The 21,286-nt window shown below is 38.7% G+C and overlaps 1 protein-coding gene across 5 annotated transcripts in view; it reads left to right on the forward strand.

Annotated features, from left to right (window-relative positions):
- LOC149163515 (Exostosin family protein) overlaps positions 1-21,286 on the forward strand; it is a 189,694-nt gene that overhangs the window by 106,181 nt on the left and 62,227 nt on the right. The window lies entirely within an intron of this gene.

Consider the following 21,286-nt stretch of genomic DNA (forward strand, 5'->3'; position numbering starts at 1 on the left):
TAAAACCCAGCTTCATCAGATAGCTGTTGATCCTCTCATACCAAGCCCGGGGAGCTTGCTTCAACCCATAGAGGGATTTCTTCAACCTACATACATGTGTCTTTCGATCTTGAACTTCGAACCCCTTGGGTTGTTCTACATAGACTTCCTCCTTAAGTGAACCATGCAAGAAGGCAATCTTGACATCATTTTGATGTAAATTCCATTCTTGAGAGTCAGCAAGGGCAATGATCGAACAGATGGTGGTATATCGGGCAACTAGTGCAAATATCTCATTATAGTCCACGCATTCCTTTTGAGAGAAGCCTCGAGCAACAAACCTGGCCTTGAACTTTTCAGCACTTCCATCAACTCCATGCTTGACCTTGTAGAGCCATTTCGAGGTGACAACAAATTTGTCCTTGAGTCTAGGGACCACATCCCATACATCATTCTTCATAATTGACTCATACTCTTTGTTCATAGCATCCTTCCAAACTTGGTGCTTCACAACTTCTTCGAATGTGCAAGGCTTAATTTGAATAATGGTGCTCATAGCAGCTAAGTACCCTTGGTACCTGTTTGACTTCTTACTTTCACGAAATGTCCCCCTTGGTGCAATATGTCTCTCGGCATCTTCGAGAGTGTCCCTAAGCCATGAGGGTCTCCATTTTCTTGTATTGAGACTCTTTGCACAATGCTGAGCAAGTAGGTAAGAAAACTTATAGGAGTAAGAAAGAAGTAATGCACTTGCGACTTGAGTCAATGGTGGCACACTTGGACGCAAATGTCTGACTCCCCAACAATAGCCTACAAAAGGTTCATTGACATCACATTTAATCCCAAGCTTTCATGTCTCACTTGCTATATTGCCAAAGCACACCGCTCCAATACTTATGACTTGGCTCTGATACCAATTTTTCAAGATCTTAGATACACCATAAACAAATACATCATAACGGATAGCAGTTTAATGGTACACAAGTCACAGGGTACAAATTACTAAATAGAAACAAAAATGGTAAAAATGCATAGGCTTTATATCAAAATGAGATACTTATTACTATTATATGAACATTACAGAAGTTCAGAAAGCTTCTACTCCTTAGGATCCTTAATTGAGGCAGGAGGAAAGCATACACTTCTGAAGAAATGCGCAAGCTTTATATCAAAATGAGATACTTATTACTATTATATGGACATTACAAAAGTTCATAAAGCATCTGCTCCTCAGGATCCTCAAATGAGGCAAGAGGAAAGCATACATTTATGAAGATACGAGGACCTTTAGAACTCCAGAAGTTCAGAAAGCTTTTGTTCCTTAGGATCCTTTGACAAGGCAAGAGGAGAACATACACTTCTGAACATACAAGACTTTAGGACACTAGAAAGACACAGACTCTTGAAGACTCTCGGGATGTGATGCCCAAATGGTGAGGCTCGTCCCTTATTTATAGAATCTTGGAGGCCATCCAGAAGAATCCTGCTAACTTGGTTCTAGATTGGAATCTACGGAAAGCAGATTTCAAATCATCCTACAAATATAAAGAGATTTTACATAATGGAGTTTTAGGACAACCCACAAAACCAAATCTTGTACTAAAGATCTAAAAAGATATTACATAGTGGAGTTTTAGGACAATCAACAGAACCGAATATTGTACCAAAAGATATTACACAGTGGAGTGTTAGGATAACCCACAGATTCGAATCTTGTACCAAAAGATATTTCACAAGTGGAGTTTTAGGATAACCCATGAAATCGATACAACACTTTTATTACAGTGGATGAGTGGTCCCACCATGCTTCCTTAGTCACCATCATCAGATGAAGTTAGGAGAAAGTCTCTTGGATCATTGATGTCATCTATCCAGTGAGGAGCGTTCATGTTGAAATGCACGTCAACAAGTCATCAAACATCCGGTCAGATAAAGCAAGCACTGAGAACTCTAGCATTCATCAACTGCCCACATATGCCAATAACACTGCTCAATAGTTTCTGTCAAACACTAAATCAACAATTATCAACAATATCATAGACGTGCAGGCCTGTCATAAATGTGCATTATCAAAGACTCTGCTCATGGTCAATTTGGTCCTCCTTGGTATATACATCAACCCTAGCATTTTATCTTCAATGTGAACTTCTACTCACAAATCAACATATACATGAAAGTGCCAAACCCTGACAACACATCAAGTTCTCACATCAACTGGCTCAAAGTCTTATTATCAAGTACAACATCAAGACTCGTGCTTCTATGCCTGTTCACTACGAAGTTCTGATTGTGATACCTTTCAGAATTTAATTTTGGGCTAAAATTGAGACCAAAAAACCCCAAAAACCAAAAGTAAATTATCTATTCTACAGAATGATGCTTTCAGAGTTGGTTCTACGAAATAGTCCTTTCTTGACCTTTCTACAAAAGACGCATCACTGATTTCTTGAAAATTCGACAAAATGTTCATATGAACCAAAATAAAATACCTTGGACTTTGTTAAGGCTGGGGCAAAAATAAAATACTAAGGATTTTGTTAACACTGGCACATGTCATTATCATTGAACCAATATAGAGTGACTATGACTGGTACACATATTTAGTACACCATAGTAGTATTGTGAGTAGACTTGAGTATAAATGTAAGTAGTAGTAGTTGTATTATTAATAAATGTATGAATGGTGGTTACAAATCTTCCTGGTGGTGTGCCTATATAAACATTGACTAGCCACGAAGATAAAATGACAAAACTTTTGACCCATTTCTCTTCATAATTAATGAGACATTAACTTATTAAATTAATTTATTATTATTGATATTTGTTATTTAATATTTATTATTTAATTGATGTTTTATGAATATTTTTATTCATAACATTGCCACCCCCTTCAGAGATGCTTTGTCCTCAAAGCACAACCAGAAGGGTTTTCTCTAGTTGAATAGTGTTGGGATGGAATGGCATCCTTTCATTGATTGGTGCATTCATCACGAGTAATTGTACCTTCCTTGGAACTAGGAGTGTTAAGAACTTTTAATTTATAATGTTGCCCTTGCCAGTTAAACTCCATGAATGTTTCTTTAAGGTTTGTAGTATAGCTTCCTAATTGTATTAACCATTTTGCACCTAGAATTATATCCATTTTTTGAGTGGTAGGACAAATAGGTCTATTTGTAGCTTTAATTCTTGTATTTGGATCGAAACTTTTTGACATTCCCCTATATCCTTGATTTTCTTTCTAGTAGCGACTGACATGGATAGGTCCCTGATTGGGCATATACAAAGACCAAGTTGTTTAGCAAGATCAATGTTTATAGTATATACAATTGTGAGTACTATCAGAATCTATAAGTGTACTGACATTTTTGTCTTTTATGAGTCCTTTGAGCCTTAGGGTTTTAAGACATAGATTCTTTCTCATGTTTGTTGATGGAGTAGTAATTTTAATGTTCTTTTTTGGGAATTGGCTCTTCTTCTGAAGATGTGGTGGAACATATTTTGTAGTTGCTTGTTTTTCTTGATCTCCAAAAGAGTTACTATTTTCATAAAGGTTTTTCCAATCACATGAAATTGCAGCTAACGATGGTTCCTCTGAATCTGAATCTTCACTGTGTGACAACGATTCCTTTATCATGTTCTTGTACTTCAATTTGCTTTCCATCTACTATTTTATAGTAGTGCAAGGATGCGTCTTCACATTTATGGCATGGCGTCCAATTTTCTCCACATTTGCGACAACTATTTATTTATTTTGTTTAAATTCTGGATTGTTACTTGAAGTGTCTAATTCCTTCTTGACTTCACAAGTATAAATTTTTTTGTTAAGGCATCTATATCCTAATGTCCATTTGTCTCCACAATAAGTACAATTGTTAGTTTCTTTTCTTCCCGAGTGTTGTTGTTGGTCTTCGTCTTCCTTGAATGATGACATTGTAAGCTTATATTTTCTTTCAATAATTATCGCCGCGTGGCTGGCATCTTCAATGGTTTGGGGTTTACATAATTTTAATTCTTCCCGAATGTAATCCTTAAGGCCACAATGATACATTTTCAATAGCTCTTCGTTTGAGAATCCCCTTTGCCTTATCACGAACACCTCCCATTCATGAGTATATTCACTTACCGATCCTTTCTGTTTGAGGTGAATGAATCTCTCGTATGCATCATTCTCTTATTCATCTTGAAACCTTTTTAGCAAGGCGTTTTTAAAATTTTGCCAATTGAACGAGCGAGCTACACATTTAGTAGACCACCACAAGAACCAATCATACGCTTCTGGTTACAGGTAGTTGGATGCGGTCATGACCTTCTCTTGTTCACCTATTGGAAGATTTGATCCAAAAATGACGTCTATCTTGTTTACCCATACAATGACGCCTTTATGATCCTTACCATCATATTTTGGTAATTCTCACTTAATTTTAAGGGAGTCTCTTTCGGGAAACTTCATATAGTATTGACTTCCTTCGAAGTGTAGTTGCGGTATTTGCAACTTCTCGTGTATCAGGAAATCATGGTTTGGAGAATTTTTGTCTTCCAGAGTTTTGGGACTTTGTGTGGCTGAGGGCGGATTGTCTTTTACCATAAACTGACTCATCATGCTCTTTAATTCTGTGATATCATCGGCCATTTTGTCTTGTTTACTAACTTTCTTCTCAACATCGTCAAGGCACATATGCAACATATTGAGTTCTTCCTGGATTTTTTTCACATCGTCACTATTACTCCCCATTTTGCTCTTTTTCCTCCTAGTAGACCCAATTTTTATATTTATATTTTTTATTTTTATCATTATTTGTATTTATTTCGATAATTTAATTAATTTATATATATATATATATATATATTTTATAATCAAATTAATAAACTTAATTAATTATGATTATATATTTTATTAATAGTTTGGTTAATAAAATAGAGTCACCCTAATAGATATCCACCATATTTTATTAATATATAGTTTGAGCACAACATATCGTTTGGTTGCCCTGCGGTGAATAACAGAGTGGAACTATTGTCGTGGAATGTCGACGGGACTGTCGGGCAATGGAGATACCGCAGAGCTGAATCAAGTCAGTGGAATGGAGCAGGACTGAAAGGGATGCAGGCAAGTGTGCAATAGATAGCGTACGGAATGGACAGCGACAGAATGCGGACAGTGTTGGAGTGCACGGGTATGGGTGGAGAATGGTATGATGGAAGAGGAATTGGCGTGGGCAGCAGAGATGAACAACGAGCACAGTAGAAGTGGGGGATAACGAACCCCCTCTGATACCACTGGTACACATATTTAGTACACCATAGTAGTATTGTGAGTAGACTTGAGTATAAATGTAAGTAGTAGTAGTTGTATTATTAATAAATGTATGAATGGTGGTTACAAATCTTCGTGGCAGTGTGCCTATATAGGCATTGACTGGCCACGAAGATAAAATGACACAAATTTTGACCCATGTCTTTTCACAATTAATGAGACATTAACTTATTAAATTAATTTATTATTATTGATATTTGTTATTTAATATTTATTATTTAATTGATGTTTTATGAATATTTTTATTCATAACAATGACTTGTTCGGATGACCATTCTGTGTATAATATTTGCCTCCAGCGACATGGCTTGTCACACCATGCCCATGATTTATTTTAATATGCACAGCTGGGAGATTTATGACATTATTTGTTCAAGCCACTTAAACGAAACTAAATTATTTATGTTATGGCTAAAGCACCATCGCACTCGACTTCTATTTTGAGTTTTACCACAAAAAATGTTGTACTTCCCCAACTGTCTATCGCTTGCTATTTGGATAGTGATCTTCCATACACACAGAGAAAACGTATGCATCGACCAGTCATTAATTCATTGACCAGACTTTAATTCATTCCAATGCAGTCGCTTGGCCAGCCTTCAGATAAGCTTTACGTTTGCTTAAGAATTCTTAAGTTATGTCTTTGTTTTGCCCTAGCCGCAGAAACAACAGTGGAAATATGGAGCGAGATTTCTTCCTTGAAGGCATGACTCAGAGACAGGAAATTTGTGCAAGAAATGTCTCATAAAAGAATTACCCCAGAAGTGTTATAAATCCGCACCAGGTCTCCTGTATAGGATCTTCAGGACTGCTCAACCACCATACGCACTGAGATCTGCCCTAGCGAAAGGCCAATGAATCCCTCAAGGAAGAGTCCGGATCAGACAAGAAATATGCCATAGAAAACTTTACTGTTGAAGATGACAGTGGTAATTCTGTTGCAATATAGTATGAGCCCTTACTACTGACAAATGACCCTGTATCAATACTGCCTCATAACATATACTTGAGAAAATTTTGCTCAGAATTGGTGCCAGAGTCTAGAGATGCTTGTTTGGTTTGTTATCAAAACTAGAAAGGCTTCCATGAGCTGTTGAGACTGCAGAAGTAGATGTTCATAAGAACACTTGATTGATCTCATAATTAGGTCGGCTTGATTTCTTTTATTAGGGGCCGCAGGCACATGTATAAATATACAATGTTTTCTAAACTGTTGTCAATTCATCCTTCAAGACTGTGAAAGAAGAAACATGCCGCTAGGCCGAAAACTTTAGAATAATAGTCACAATAAATGAAGTACTTTCCATGCTGTAGATGTCTTATCTTTCAACCTAGGTTGCACGAAACGGGGAAACGGGTACGAGTTTCCGAAACGGGAACTGATACGCAACGGGACCTCCCCAAATTTTGGACACGGGGAAACACGAATATATATATATATATATATATATATATATATATATATATATATATATATATATATATATATATATATATATATATTAGGACATTTAAGAAATATGTGCAATCATAAAGCATATATGATACATTCTAATTTATTACATTATGATAAAATTGTCAATTGTCAATGCATAAACTATAAGTCCCTAAATTTACATCACATTTACTCGTGAATGATCACATAATGAAAATAGAAATATCCAAAATCAGCCACGAGAAATTTCTAATTTCTTGTCTCGTGCTTGATTGGGAGTCTCCTCCTACATAGTCGAACGACATTAGTGCTCTTGATTAATACAAGTTTCATACCCTAGTACCCTACACGCTCTTTATTATTGGGAGTCTCCCCTGCATAGAGGGCTTGGTTCTCTTGATTAAATACAAGTTCCATACCCTAGTACATGATAAAATCCAATGGAAACATTGCAATCCCCCCAAGCCTGAAATCCTAAAAAACAGATAAGTCTGTTGGATTTTGAGTGAGATCTAAAATTCTACTTTCTCCATATGAAATCCAATGAGGGCGAAACCACTCTCAAACATCTTGAGTCATTTCATGGTAATGTTAAAAATTTAAGTAAAAGGATGAAAATGAAAAATAAAGGAGAATATCACTTGAACTTTAAGAATTTAACATTACCATGAACTGCGTATCAACACTAGGGCAAAATTTCACTTTTGTAACTTTAGACAAGCATCTAGAAGCAACTAGAAGTCACTAGGATAACCTAAAAATAAATTAGAAAACAAATTAAAAAAAAATAAAAAAAACACAAGTAAAAAGCTGAAACGTGAGTCGTATGGGCCTGAAACGCGTTTCAAGCTGTACTGGCCATGTTTTAGTTTTGTGAAATGTGGCAGTACGGCCTGAAACGCATTTCAGGGCCGTACCATATGCGTTTCAACGTTTCGTACTCGTTTCCGTACGGAAACACCCCCTTGCCCTACGTTTCCTGCAACATAGCTTTCAACAGTGATAAGGCCAAAAAGGTACCAACTCAGTATTTGATCAACCCCTAAAAGGATTTCATATAGGTCAGTTCTCAGAGAATGCTTCTTTGCCCTTGTATCAATGCTTTAAACCAGAATCCAAAACCCCAAATAGAACAATTACATGCCAAAATCCAGAACAGAGCCAAAAGAAAAACCTTCTTCAGCAAAGATCCACGCCAGACTTCTCAAGTGATTTTTGCACCTCCCTAGAATAAGTGTTGCACCACAGGGTCGTAGAATTTCAGAGATAGATTTGTGTTAAAGACTTGCAATTTGGAGAGGAGATGAGGTCACTTTTTTTAAGGATACCAAATAAGGCAACGTCTTGATTGGTTTTAGGCAATGTTGCGAAAATCGTGATTGGGATTAAATTGGCGAGGGGAAAAAATCGGTAAAAACCGAGAAAAAATTGGAAAATACAAAAATATTCATTTTTTTTTTAATATTTAAAGTATCTACAACATAAAATAAATACGTTGACACATAAATATGATAAAAGAACTAATATATAAGTTGTGTAATATCATTTCTAGTGCTACATCACACATATCAGTGAATCATGTCCTGAATAGTAAGTCCTGACTCTTGAGTCCCGACTCCCAACTCAACCTCAAAATATCAACCAAAAATATAATAATGTATCTCATATCATGAGTCATAATGTCATGTACAATGAAATGAACCAAATAACTAATAGTATTGATTTCCTCTGCCCCTCTTGCAAGAAAATGCAATAGCTTTCCCTTTCCCTCTAGATGTAGATGCCGATGGAGTTGGCAGTGGACTCTGCTGTGCTCTAGAAGCTAAAGAACTAGGAGCTACAGGAGGTAGACCATGTCCTCTACTGGTGGTAGGGGTAGCCTAGGTAGGTGGTGTCACCTCCTCCTCTTGTTGCTCCTTTGCCTCCGCCCCCTCTACGCCTTCCACTACCTCTTGCTCTAACCATTCATTGGCAGACTCCATGAGAGGCCTCTCGGCCTCAACCCTCCATGTAGCAGTGGTGTCAATCCCATCCAATGATATGGACTCCATATCAGGTGTTCTCTCAAGTTGCTTCACCCACAATTGAAGATTGTAGTAGATGTAGACCATGTCATTAAGTCGCTGGGACTCCAACCTGTATAAAGATCATAAAATAATAATTATAAAAAAATATATTATTTAATGAATTCAAAAAATTAATTGGAAATTTGGAATATTTTAAGTTTTAAGTTTAACTTGTTGTGCTTCTTGTTGTGTATTTTTTCAAATATACTCTAGTTGCGCTCGCATCCTAAGGAGCTACATGTTTGGCTGAGGATTCGAATGGCAAGCTTTCGCAGATGGGGTACTCTGGCACCATAGCTTCTCCACCATGCATCTACAACAAAATTACAAATAAGATAAACATAAGAAAAAAAATGAAATTTGAAAGTTGAAGCAAAGTATGAAGTTATGAACTTGAAGAGACAATGAAATTTGAAACAAACTAAAAAATACCTAGCATTTTAGTCTTCCTATCAACCAAAGCCATCTCAAAGCTAAATGTGCCACCTGCCATCCTGTATATCTCCATTTCTTTGGAGATTTCTGCACGTTTTGCTGGAGATGGCACCATCCTCTGAACACAGGTGAAGAATCCATCCATGATCTCAGCATCAAATAAGAACCCACAGGGGTAAGAAAATGCAGGGTTTAGGTAGATCCCTGCAGCATGAATGGGACGATGGAGAATGTTGTTCCATCGTTCATCAATCACTTCCCGTAGGAGGAGTTGTTTCTGAAACCTCTCATATCCCTTATCATCATAGTAGGCCCGAATGGATTCTTTGGTCCTGTCCATGGCCTCATACAAGTAGCCCATTGCGGGCTTGTTAACATCAACTAATCGAAGAACCTTTACCAAAGGTTCAGTGATGCTGCACACCTCCTGCACTCCCGCCCAGAAGTTTTCCTGGTATGAAACTAATGTGCATATGGCCTTTCCCTCTGGTTTGTGGCTAAATGTCAAAACAATGCCACTTATTTGAAAGAAATATTCTCTTCACATCCCACATAGAATTCAAGAGGGATTGAAGAGATATGAAACTAGTGACAAATCGTATAATGGCGGGGCGCACCAACTCTTTGTTGTTGGTGAATTTTCTCATCAAATGAAGCACAGATGCATGATTATATATAAATTTTGTAATGCTTTTTGATAAGTCAACAATATATTTGACAAAGGAAATTTTTCCTATGTCGTCCAACATCAAATCAATATAGTGTGCAGCACAAGGTGTCCAAAATAAAGTAGGATGCCTCTCCATAAGCATCTTTCCAGCAACAACATAATTTGCAGCATTGTCCGTTATGACTTGGACAACATGTACTGCACCCACCTCCAAAATAAAGACATCCATCAAATCACATAATAATTTTGCATCTTTGATATGTGCAGATGCGTCAACAGATTTCATAAACATTGTTCCCTTGGGACAATTAACCAAGAAGTTTAGAAGTCTTCTCCCCTTTTGGTCGGTTCTGTTGACACCTAATCCGAAATGGATGAGGTGAAGCCGGACAGTCATCTAGAAGATGAACTGATCCGTTTTGTATTTGTATAAATAAAGTGCTAGCTAATGAATAAATCAATCAGAGTTTTCTCTCGTTCAAATGAGGAGTTACCCGGGCCTGACATGGTATCAGAGCTCAGGTCCCAGTCCCTAAAATTAGCTGTAACTCCTGCCTCTGCCTCTGCGCTCTCTGGCCTGAATACGCTGCCTCTGTCATGCGTTTTATTCAGGCAATTCGCTGCCCCTCTCTGCGCTGCCTCTGACATACCTGCTCTGACATGGTATGTCTGACCTGACAACACACTCTGCTCCCATCCGTTTTTTTTGTCTTGAGTACGCTGCTCCCATATGCACTCTGCGTCCCATATACGCTGCTCCCATAAACACTCTGCTCCAGCTTCCGTTTCCACAGTTCGCGCTGAGACGCTGGCACTTGTGACCGCCAAAGCCTATCCATCTCGACGCTGTACGTTTACAGTTGAGATAGATCATGCTTGAGATTCTGTGCGAGGTCGGGATTGCCGCTGTCGTCGTATGACCGCCATGACCTTTCACGGAGAGATTGAGATATGTTCAAACAAACCAAAGCATAATACAGCGGTGAAGAACGATAGTATTAGCGTGTGGATCGTTTAAATGACCGATACAGAGAACCTTCGTGGAGTTGCGCTGGAACGATAGTATTAGCGTGTGGATCGTTCAAATGACATGGTTATAAAGAACTGCGTTTGAAGACTGCAAAGAGACTGCGTTGGTATCGCTGCGTTTTTTTTGGTATCGCTGCGTTTTTTTTAAAGACTGTTCTCATTGATAAGATTGGTATCACTGCGTTTTTTTAAAAGACTATTCTCGGCAAAGAGACTGTGTTGGTATCGCTGCGTTTTTTTTTTGGTATCGCTGCGTTTTTTTAAAGACTGTTCTAACTGATAAGATTGGTATCGCTGCGTTTTTTAAAGACTGTGAAGCCCCTCCAGAAATCGATATGGGCAGCGGCTACCATGGCGTGAAGCCCCTCCAGGATACCACAACGTTTTCATGTGATATATATATGATAAATATTGATATATTGATGTATGTGAAGCAGTGAGCGCCCTCGTTTGTGATATATTGATATATGTAAAGCAGTGAGCGCCCTTTGTTTTTTGTTGAGATATTGATATATGTAAGCAGTGAGCGCCCTTTGTTTTTTGTTGAGATATTGATATATGTAAGCAGTGAGCGCCCTTGGTTTCTGTTGAGATATTGATATATGTAAGCAGTGAGCGCCCTAGTTTTGTTGAACATATATGTGAGCAGTGATATATATATGCTATGGAATGTTAAAGGAAAATAAAATGCATAAGGCTATCATATAAGGATTTTTTTTTTCTCTCTCAACAGAAGTGTTTTTGGCAGAGATTTTTTTTTACAGAATGCATTCAATCATTTCTATGGTTGGAATAGTTCTCACTGGCAAGGAGAACTATTCTGAATGGTCTCAGATGGTGAAACACACCCTCATCTACAATGAGCTGTGGAAAGGAGTGTGTGTCGGAGAAGAAGACAGAGACCCTGTGCAACCCACATCAGACAAAGAACTCGCCATTTGGGAAAACAAGAACAGCAAAGCCTTTGCATTGATCGCAGCATCTGTCAATGAGGAAGTAAGTCGTCATATTTCATCCTATTCCACTGCCTTTGAAGCTTTACAAAAGCTGAAAGAACTCTATGATACACATTCTGCACTTGAAGTTGTTCAGCTCATGATTAAACTCTTCACTCTTGAACTGAAAAATAATGATCCTCTTACTCTTGCATCTGAAATAAAGTCTATAGTGCATGATATTAAATCCACTAAGGTTGAGCTGGATATCTCTCTTATTGCCTTTCTCAAAGCACTCTATCCTACCTACTCTAACTATCTTGAGTCTTTACAAGCAAATGGAAATCTTAAAGATATAACCTTTGACACTCTTGTGAAAAAGTTTGCTGAAAGAGAGAAAGCCTTTGGAAAGAAAACAGTCCCTGAATCTTCTGAAGAGACTGTTTGCCTTGCTCATAAAGAAAAGCAGCCTGCTCAAGATTCTACAAGAGGAAGAGGTGGACGAAGAGGAAAAGGAAGATACTTCAGAGGCAGGGGGGGCAGACATCCTCAAGCAGAAAAGGCAGATCTGCATTGCATTCGCTGCAAACGAAATGGATCACATGATGCTTCTACATGCAAGCTACCATGGGACAAGATTGAGCAGAGAAGAAATCAGCAGAAAGGTAAAACTGATGACACAGACAAAGGTAAAGCACCTGAATCCGCTCACTATATTGAGGCACAATGTAACATTGGAGTAAATGAAGATCTGTTTAATGCTTCACTTGCTTCTTCGAAAAATGACTGGTTGCTTGATTCAGGAGCAACCTGTCATATGACTCATAGGAGAGATTTCTTTGAAGATTTCACTAACAATGTTGATGGAGCAGTATACTTTGCAGATCAGTCAAAAATCAAGCCATCAGGGCTTGGCACAATCAGGCTTAAACTGCCTGGTCTTCCAGACTTTCTTCTGGATCATGTTCTATATCTCCCACAGCTGAAGAGAAACTTGCTGTCCTTGGTCCACATCCGCCAGCAAGGTCACTCCATTCACATGTTTGATGGCAAGCTTGAGGTAAGAAAGGCATCTGACCACTCACTTGTCATGAGGGGTATAGAAGAAGAAAGACTCCTTAAACTGCAAGGAACCTCTGCTCATGCACAACATTTCTCATATATTTCTCATCATGAAGAAGGTGCACTTTCATCAAGTTTATTATGGCATGCTAGATTTGGACATTTAAACTATGATAGTCTCCGCTTGTTGAAGAAAAATGGTGTTGCTGGTTTGCCTACAATTCCTAGAAAACATAAACAATGTGATGCTTGCATTCTAGGAAAGCATAGCAAACAGTCTTTTCATGATTCACATTCAAGAGCACATAGGAAGCTTGAACTTATTCATTCAGATTTATGTGGTCTAATCCCTGTTTCTTCTGCAAATGGAAATAAATATATCATGACATTTATTGATGATTACACCAGAATGTGTTGGGTTTACTTATTGAAGAACAACTCTGATGCTTTTCAAACATTCAAGAATTTTCATAAGTGGATTGAAAATGATGCACAATCTCATATTGGGTCTATTCGCACTGATAATGGAAAAGAATATACATCAAATGAATTTGAACACTATCTTCGCCAACATGGGATTAAACATCAAACAACTGTGCCTTATAATCCTCAACAGAATGGTGTAGCTGAAAGAATGAACAGAACAATTTTGAATATGGTACGATCCATGCTTTTCTTCAAAAATGTAAAGACAATGTTTTGGGCTGATGCTGTTCTATGTGCTGCATATATAAAGAATAGATGTCCATCTAGTGCTATAAGAAACAAGACTCCTTATGAATTGTGGTATGGACATGTTCCTTCGGTAAAACATCTCAGGATATTTGGTTCCACCTGTTATGCTTTAATACCAAAGGTACATAGAAACAAACTTGGTGCTAGAAGTCGTAAGTGTATCTTCCTGGGGTATTCAAACACATCTAAAGCATACCGCCTTTATGATGAAGTAAATAAAAAGTTTGTTTTATCTAGAGCTGTCATTTTTCTTGAATCATCCAAATCTGACAGTGTTGTTGAGCGGCAACTTGATCGCTTGGATAGATTCACAAAACCGAAATCATTTCAAGAGTTTGATAATCAGATTCCACATCTTGAAGGGGGGATTCCTATACTAGATCAACATGTGGAATCTTCTTCTGAAGAACAATCTCCCCTGCATGACACTCCAACAACGGATGATGCTTTAAGTGATGTAATTGATAGAATTGGGAGACTCAATCTTGATTCAGACCCAACTCAATCAACAGAACAGCCTGGACCATCTCAGAAAGGTCCCCCAAAATGGCTGACAAAGACACTTGAAAGTGTTCATCCTGATGAAATTGGAAAAACAGGAACCAGAAATTCAAACCGACAAGATGGAGGTGATGTAGATAATTCTAATTCACCTGTTGATATGGATGTTACTTATGATTGTGAATTGAACTTGTCTACAGATTTTGAACCAACTTCCTTCAAAGAAGCTGCTTCTCATGATGAATGGAAAGAAGCGATGCAGAAGGAGTATGATGCCCTCATAAAGAATGACACTTGGAAGCTGGTTGATCCTCCATTTGGAACCAAACCAATTGGCTGCAAGTGGGTCTACAAGAACAAGTACAAAGCTGATGGCTCACTTGACAAGCACAAAGCTAGGCTTGTGGCAAAAGGTTTTGCACAGAAGGAAGGGGTCGATTATGAGGAAACTTTTGCTCCCACAGCAAAATGGGCCACCATCCGGACACTCTTTGCACTAGCTGCTCAGAACGGTTGGAAAGTCCATCAAATGGATGTAAAAACTGCATTCTTGAATGGAGATCTAAAAGAGAATGTTTTTATGTCCCAGCCTGAAGGATTTGCTGTGAAAGGACATGAACACAAAGTATGCAAACTTGTGAAGTCCTTGTATGGCCTCAAACAAGCACCACGAGCCTGGTATGAAAAACTAACTGAGCATCTTCTGAAACTCAACTTCAAACATTTTGATCTTGATGATGCAACTTTATTTGTCAAGAAAGTTGGCAAAACAGTTGTATATCTTGTGGTATATGTAGATGATCTTTTAATGACAGGGAACAATGAAAGCTATATTGCATCCATAAAGAAAGAATTAGGAAATTTTTTTGAAATGACTGATTTGGGCTATGTTCATTACTATCTTGGCATTGAAGTAACCCAACATCCAAAGTCCATATTTCTTTCTCAAAAGAAATACATTGGAGATTTGTTAAACAGATTTGGCATGACAGAGTGCAATCCCCTTTCTACTCCAATGGAACAAAACTTGAAGCTCACATCTATTGAAGGAAAAGAATTTGAGGATGCAACAAAGTATAGACAGCTTGTAGGAAGTCTCATCTACCTCACTACTACCAGACCAAACATTTCATTTGCTGTTGGAATCCTCTCCAGGTTTATGCAAAAGCCTTGTGAGGGACATTGGTTTGCTGCAAAAAGAGTTCTAAGGTACTTGAAGGGAACTCAAGACCTTGGAATCAAGTATACACAGGTGGACGACTTCAACTTGATTGGATACTCTGATTCAGACTTCGATGGAGACAAAGAAACAGGGGTATCTACTTCAGGATATACTATGAGTCTTGGATCAGGAGCTGTCTCCTGGAGATCACGCAAACAATCAGTACCAGCAGATTCCACAACAGAAGCAGAATATGTGGCAGCAGCTGAAGCAACGAAAGAAATTGTGTGGCTCAGGAAAATTCTAGAAGATTTGCAGGTAAAACAAATACAATCAACTCCACTCATGATTGATAACACATCTGCAATAAAGTTGGCCAAGAACCCAAAGTTCCATGATCGTACTAAGCACATCAATACTAAATATCATCTGATCCGACATCATGTTGAGGCCAAAACAATCCATCTTCGTCATTGTTCCACAAACGAGCAAATTGCAGACATCTTCACCAAAGCGCTTGGAAGAGAAAAGCTTGAAAGATTCAGAATGATGCTTGGACCAGTGTTGCAGGAATCGCCCCCCCCCCCCCCCCGGATCCAAAGGCAGAATCGCGGATCGGAGCGAATCGATCCGGAATCCCCAGTGGAAGCGCGGATCCGTTTTTGAGGTGGCGCGATTCCGGGTTAAAAAAACGATTCCTGCCATTTGAGGTTGCGGCCCCCCGGAATCGCTCATCCCTGGACGCAACCTTGACGCAACCTGGACGCAACCTGGACGCAACCCACCAATATGACATCATTCTCATATAGGATTCCTAATACCATATAACTTGAGCATTGTAGCCTGAATATACGGTCTTACTGCTCTGAATACAATGTCAACTCAATGAATATACATTGAAAAAGGGCGGGTTGCGTGGCGCAACCGGAAGCGCAATCATCTACTGAACTGATGGATGCACTTCTATATATTCATATACTGTACCATCATACATAGGGATGCCATACATATTTGTGAGATTGATACACACACACACACATAAATATATACAACTGTTGAAGTTGAGGTCATGCATATACTGCTGTAATTAGAACATAGCAATACCATACTCAAGCTATTTGAGCAGTGATATCCATACATAATGCTAAGTGCATATAAGAATGAAGAAGTCTCTGCTTATAGGTTTATACCCATCATTGCCAATATTGGGAAGCCATACCAATATTGATCTATATGAGAAACGATAACATATATATGACTGAAGCAAGTGACATGTCCATATTGAATTGATGTCATGAACAAATGTCATAATGCAAAGAATCATACTGAAGCATATGCCAATGATCATATGACACTATTGGTAAATCATACCAGGAGCAAGAGCATAGCCATATAACGAACGTCCAATTATTCCAGAGGTGCAGTATCAAATTATCAATACACTGTGAGAGTAGATCTGAGAGACTTCCTTGTAAAGTCTGCAATTCTTGCTAATGTAGTTTGTTGCCCTTACCTTGCTTCAAATCACTGTGATCTTATGTCCAACTATGCTTCCACCTATGCTGATCTACTAGGTATTCAATGTACTGCTGGTGGGGCTTAAGGTTCCTCCTCAAGCCTCCTACAATTCACGGTTTTGCTACAGCAAGGTCTAGGTCTTCATATACATGAAAATATACTTGGTTATAACTGCACTGATCCTCAGGATGACTGTGGCCTGGGTAGAGGACCTTAACTAGGCCTTCACCCCCTCAAAACAGACCCCCCAAGCTGCTGTAGAAACAACCCTTCTTTGTGGCCTAGAGAAGAATGAGAATCTCCTTCGATGACAAGGAACCACCCCCCTTTACCTGTGCTGTTGCTTGAGATGACTGCAGCTAGGGCAGTAGGTCCCTTCTAGGCCTCTTGGCGCTCTCAAATCCTCCTCCTCATACAGCTGTAGCAGCACCTTCCTGCAGCCTTGTAAACAGAGACAAACCCTCCACAAAATAGCACAGAAAAAGCATCAATACTTCTTGACTTGTGGCCTGATCTAGCAAGTGAGATGCTGCCCTAAATAGTCTTGAATTAGCTCTCCAAGCCTCCTTGCTGGCTGCTTCCATTAAATGCTGAAGGAGGACTTTGCAATCATGGTTTGCATTTTCAAATTTGATTTGTGGCCTTCATGAGCAATTGAGCCCAGCTCTGACATATTCCCAAACTTGAATTCTAACAGTCCCTTGCTTGATAGAAACTTGATAACTTTCCTTGTGATTGCATTCCTTCTCTTGCTTGAGCTTGTCCTATGAAATTTTATAGGCATCAAGCAGTATCAAATTGATACTGATTTATGTTTGTAATAGCTAGAATATAGATGATTGTTGTACATACTAGTAACTACAATGGAATCATGGATGCCATATCTATCTTGATTTATGCAAAAATATGCATGTTTTCATGTCTTCTACAATTAATTTGGTATTTGGGATGTTTTTTTTGAGTATAAATGCAAAAAAATATAAAAAAAAATATATATATAGCAGACGCTTCCGCGGACGCTTCGCTTCCTAGATTTTTGGAAAATGACGCTTCCGCGCTCCGCGCTTCCGCTTCGCGCTTCCGCTTCGCTCCCGCTTCGCTCCCGCTTCGTGCAACATTGGCTTGGACTCACCAACATCCCTTCAGATTAAGGGGGGGATGTTGACACCTAATCCGAAACGGATGAGGTGAATCCGGACAGTCATCTAGAAGATGAACTGATCCGTTTTGTATTTGTATAAATAAAGTGCTAGCTAATGAATAAATCAATCAGAGTTTTCTCTCGTTCAAATGAGGAGTTACCCTGGCCTGACAGGTTCAACCATCTGACATCACAGTGCATCTTGTTTGTGCCCATGATGCCCTAAAATCCTTCAATCTTTTGGTGCAGTCAACCTTTTCATCTTGAATAATGCGGCCTCTAAAGTCATCATAAGAAGGGATTTTGTACCCTGGGCCAACAATTGCAATAACATGAACAACAGGTTGGAAAAATGGACTATATCTTGCAACGCTTAAAGGAATATCACTCCAAAGGAGAAACTTGCCCAACAACTTGTCAGCTTCTTCTCTCTCATTTTTTTAAGCATTGAAGAGATAGATGGTTGTGAACTAGCGGTGGTTCTAGGAACAAAATATGATGAGGTAGCTACATGGTTGGTTGTAGATATTGATGCTGAAGTAGAACCAGTGCCACTTTCATATTCACCTCCTAACACTCTCCCTGCTAGTTGCTTCCTCAGATCTGACTTGGACAGTTTGGCTTGCTCTAATTCTTCCAATGATCTGAGGGCTCTTCGAATGATTTCCGGATTTGTATTGGTGCAAGGCCCTACCTCATGTCCAGGGATTTTTGCAAGGTGATACTTCAATCTATAAACCCCTCCGTCATATGATGCCCACATAACTTGCAAGAATAGGGTGATCCATCAAACCCTCCATCAGGTTCACCAAATTCCCACGGAGGGTCCAATTTCCTTGGCATATTTGTAACTTGGTTGAACTCTTGAGTTTTAATGTAAGATGAAGTTTGAAGTTGAAACTTGAAACTTGAACTTATGGCACAAGAAGAATTGCAAGTTAAAAAAATTAAAACAAAAATTACATACATGACACAACACATTGAATTTTTGACCAAAAAAAACCTCAACTCAATCCAATAATAATAGAAAAATGCACATTCAAACCCAATAAAAAATGATGCAAAAAAAATAGAGCACAAGAACAAATTAAACTAATAAATCTAACAATCAAGTTTTTGCATTTTTGACCAAAATGAACCCTCTCTACTCTATGCAACAAAAATGAAAAAAAAACACAATCAAATCCACTAAAATTGATAATCAATGGGTTATAGAAACCCAAGCAAAAACAAGAAAAAAACAAAAAAAATAGCCAAATTTGGTGCCCATACCTGGAAACCACGGTTTGCCGAAGAAATTTGGTCCAAACACGAATTTCTCTTGTTTGAGATGCTAAAATATTTCGTTTTTCTCGTCCTCTACCCTAGTAGTCGCCTTCCTCTCCTCCTCAGCTCTCAAACAAGTCCTTTGTTTGCTAAAATTGACAAATAAAAACCATGAATTCGCTTTTAAAATGCATTGTCCCGGAGTCTCACGATTTTTTCTTGTTGAATCGCCATTTTTTCAATATTTTTCAAAATTAAAAAAAAACACCATAAAAATCAGGCGATTTTATTGGCAAAGTTAAAAAATCTCAATGTTCGCAACACTGGTTTTAGGAGGGAAAACCCTATTTTAAAAAATTGATATTTTAAAATTTGGAGCCCAAAAGATAAGGCCCTATGCCTTTAGGGGCGAAGGTTAGTTTTACTTGAAATTAAAAACCCCTTATGTGCTAACATAAGCTCTTAATCCCTCCATTAATTATTTTAGCCATTATATTTAATAAAAACCCTATTTTCATGATTTGACTGAATATGCTGGCTAATGATAGAGTGCCATATCAACTAAGCCAATAATATCATGCTGCATCATCAAGCCATTGGGGTTTTGGTTCTCAACATGGGGCTTAGAATTCGACCAAACGTACCTCTCCAACCGTGAGGCCTCTCGTGATGATCCACATATCATTGGTGATGATCCACATACCGTTGGAATTGACATGACGCGAGGAATCCAATGATAAAGGTCTCCAAGACAAATTCATTGATCTTCATCCCCAAAATCTTCAATAAGTGTGGGGCTTCAAGGGTTTTCCAGGGGCTTCTTCCTTTGGAGCATCCAACTGATGCAATCGAGACAAATATTAAGAGCGTTCAATAACGGACGTTGGCGTCAATGACAACACCATTCAACATAGTCATGCTCTATAATCTGTGGCTGGGTTGACTTTTGACCACTTGAGACCATTTTGCATTGGGAATCATGAACTGCCTTGGGAAACATGAAAGTGTTCAGATGAGATTGCTGTGTTGTGAGAGTTGTCCCTAGGAATACTGCACCAAGGCCAAGGTTACATACAAATTCAATATATTCTAACCATGTGGTATGACATAGGTGCGCGTTGATGCTGGTTGGAGGCCCATACACCAGTGATCACCCCTACAAATGTAGGCTCCAATAAAATCATGAGTTCTCAAGAGAGTCTGCCAAAAGCCTGCCAATCGGGTTAGGGACGAGAGTGCTCAGGTGAAACTTTCAAGGGACAAGGCATGGTCTGACCAAAACAACTGGATATAGACTCAAACTGATAAGGCATAGGGCTAGGATACCTAATACAAGACCTCACATGGTTTTTCCATGGCTTTTGACTTGTGACCTTGGGCTTATAATGGTGGTGAATGCTGCACTGAAAAATATATGTACCCTTACTGAGAAGAGGGGTAACAGGACCACATTGCATTGGAAATCGTGAACTGCCTCCGGAAATGTGAATGTTATCAAAAGGGACTGCTATGCTATGAGGGCTGTCATAAGGAATATTGCACTAATGCTAAGGTCTCATACAGACTCGATAGACTCCAACCATGTGAAATGACATAGGTGCACATTGATGCAGGGTGGTTTGGCCCATACACCAGTGATAAACCCTACAAATGCAGGCTCCCATAAAACCATGAGTCCACAAGAAAGTTCATTTAAAGCCCTCCAATATAGTTAGTGACAAAAGTGACCTTAAGTGGAAATTTATGGGATAGGGCATGGTTTGACCAAACAACTGAATACAGAATCAAAGACAAAGACACAGGCCTAATGCAGGGCTTAACATGGTTTTTACATGGCTTTTGACTTGTGAGTTGGGCTCACTACGGTGATAAATGCTGCACTGAACAAGTATAGGTACTCGTGCTAACAGGCGGGGTAATAGAGCCCTGGTTTTTAGCTTTGATGTTGAAATGTTTAAACTTTGAAGTTCTGTAACTTGGATACTTTCTTTGTGATAAACTCTAGTTAGATTCTGATTGGACACACCTATATTTGATT

The sequence above is a fragment of the Pinus tabuliformis genome, chromosome 5_1 (assembly GCF_031772625.1).
Source record: "Pinus tabuliformis cultivar Carrire ecotype Pingquan chromosome 5_1, CPIR1, whole genome shotgun sequence".
Taxonomy (NCBI): Eukaryota; Viridiplantae; Streptophyta; class Pinopsida; order Pinales; family Pinaceae; genus Pinus; species Pinus tabuliformis.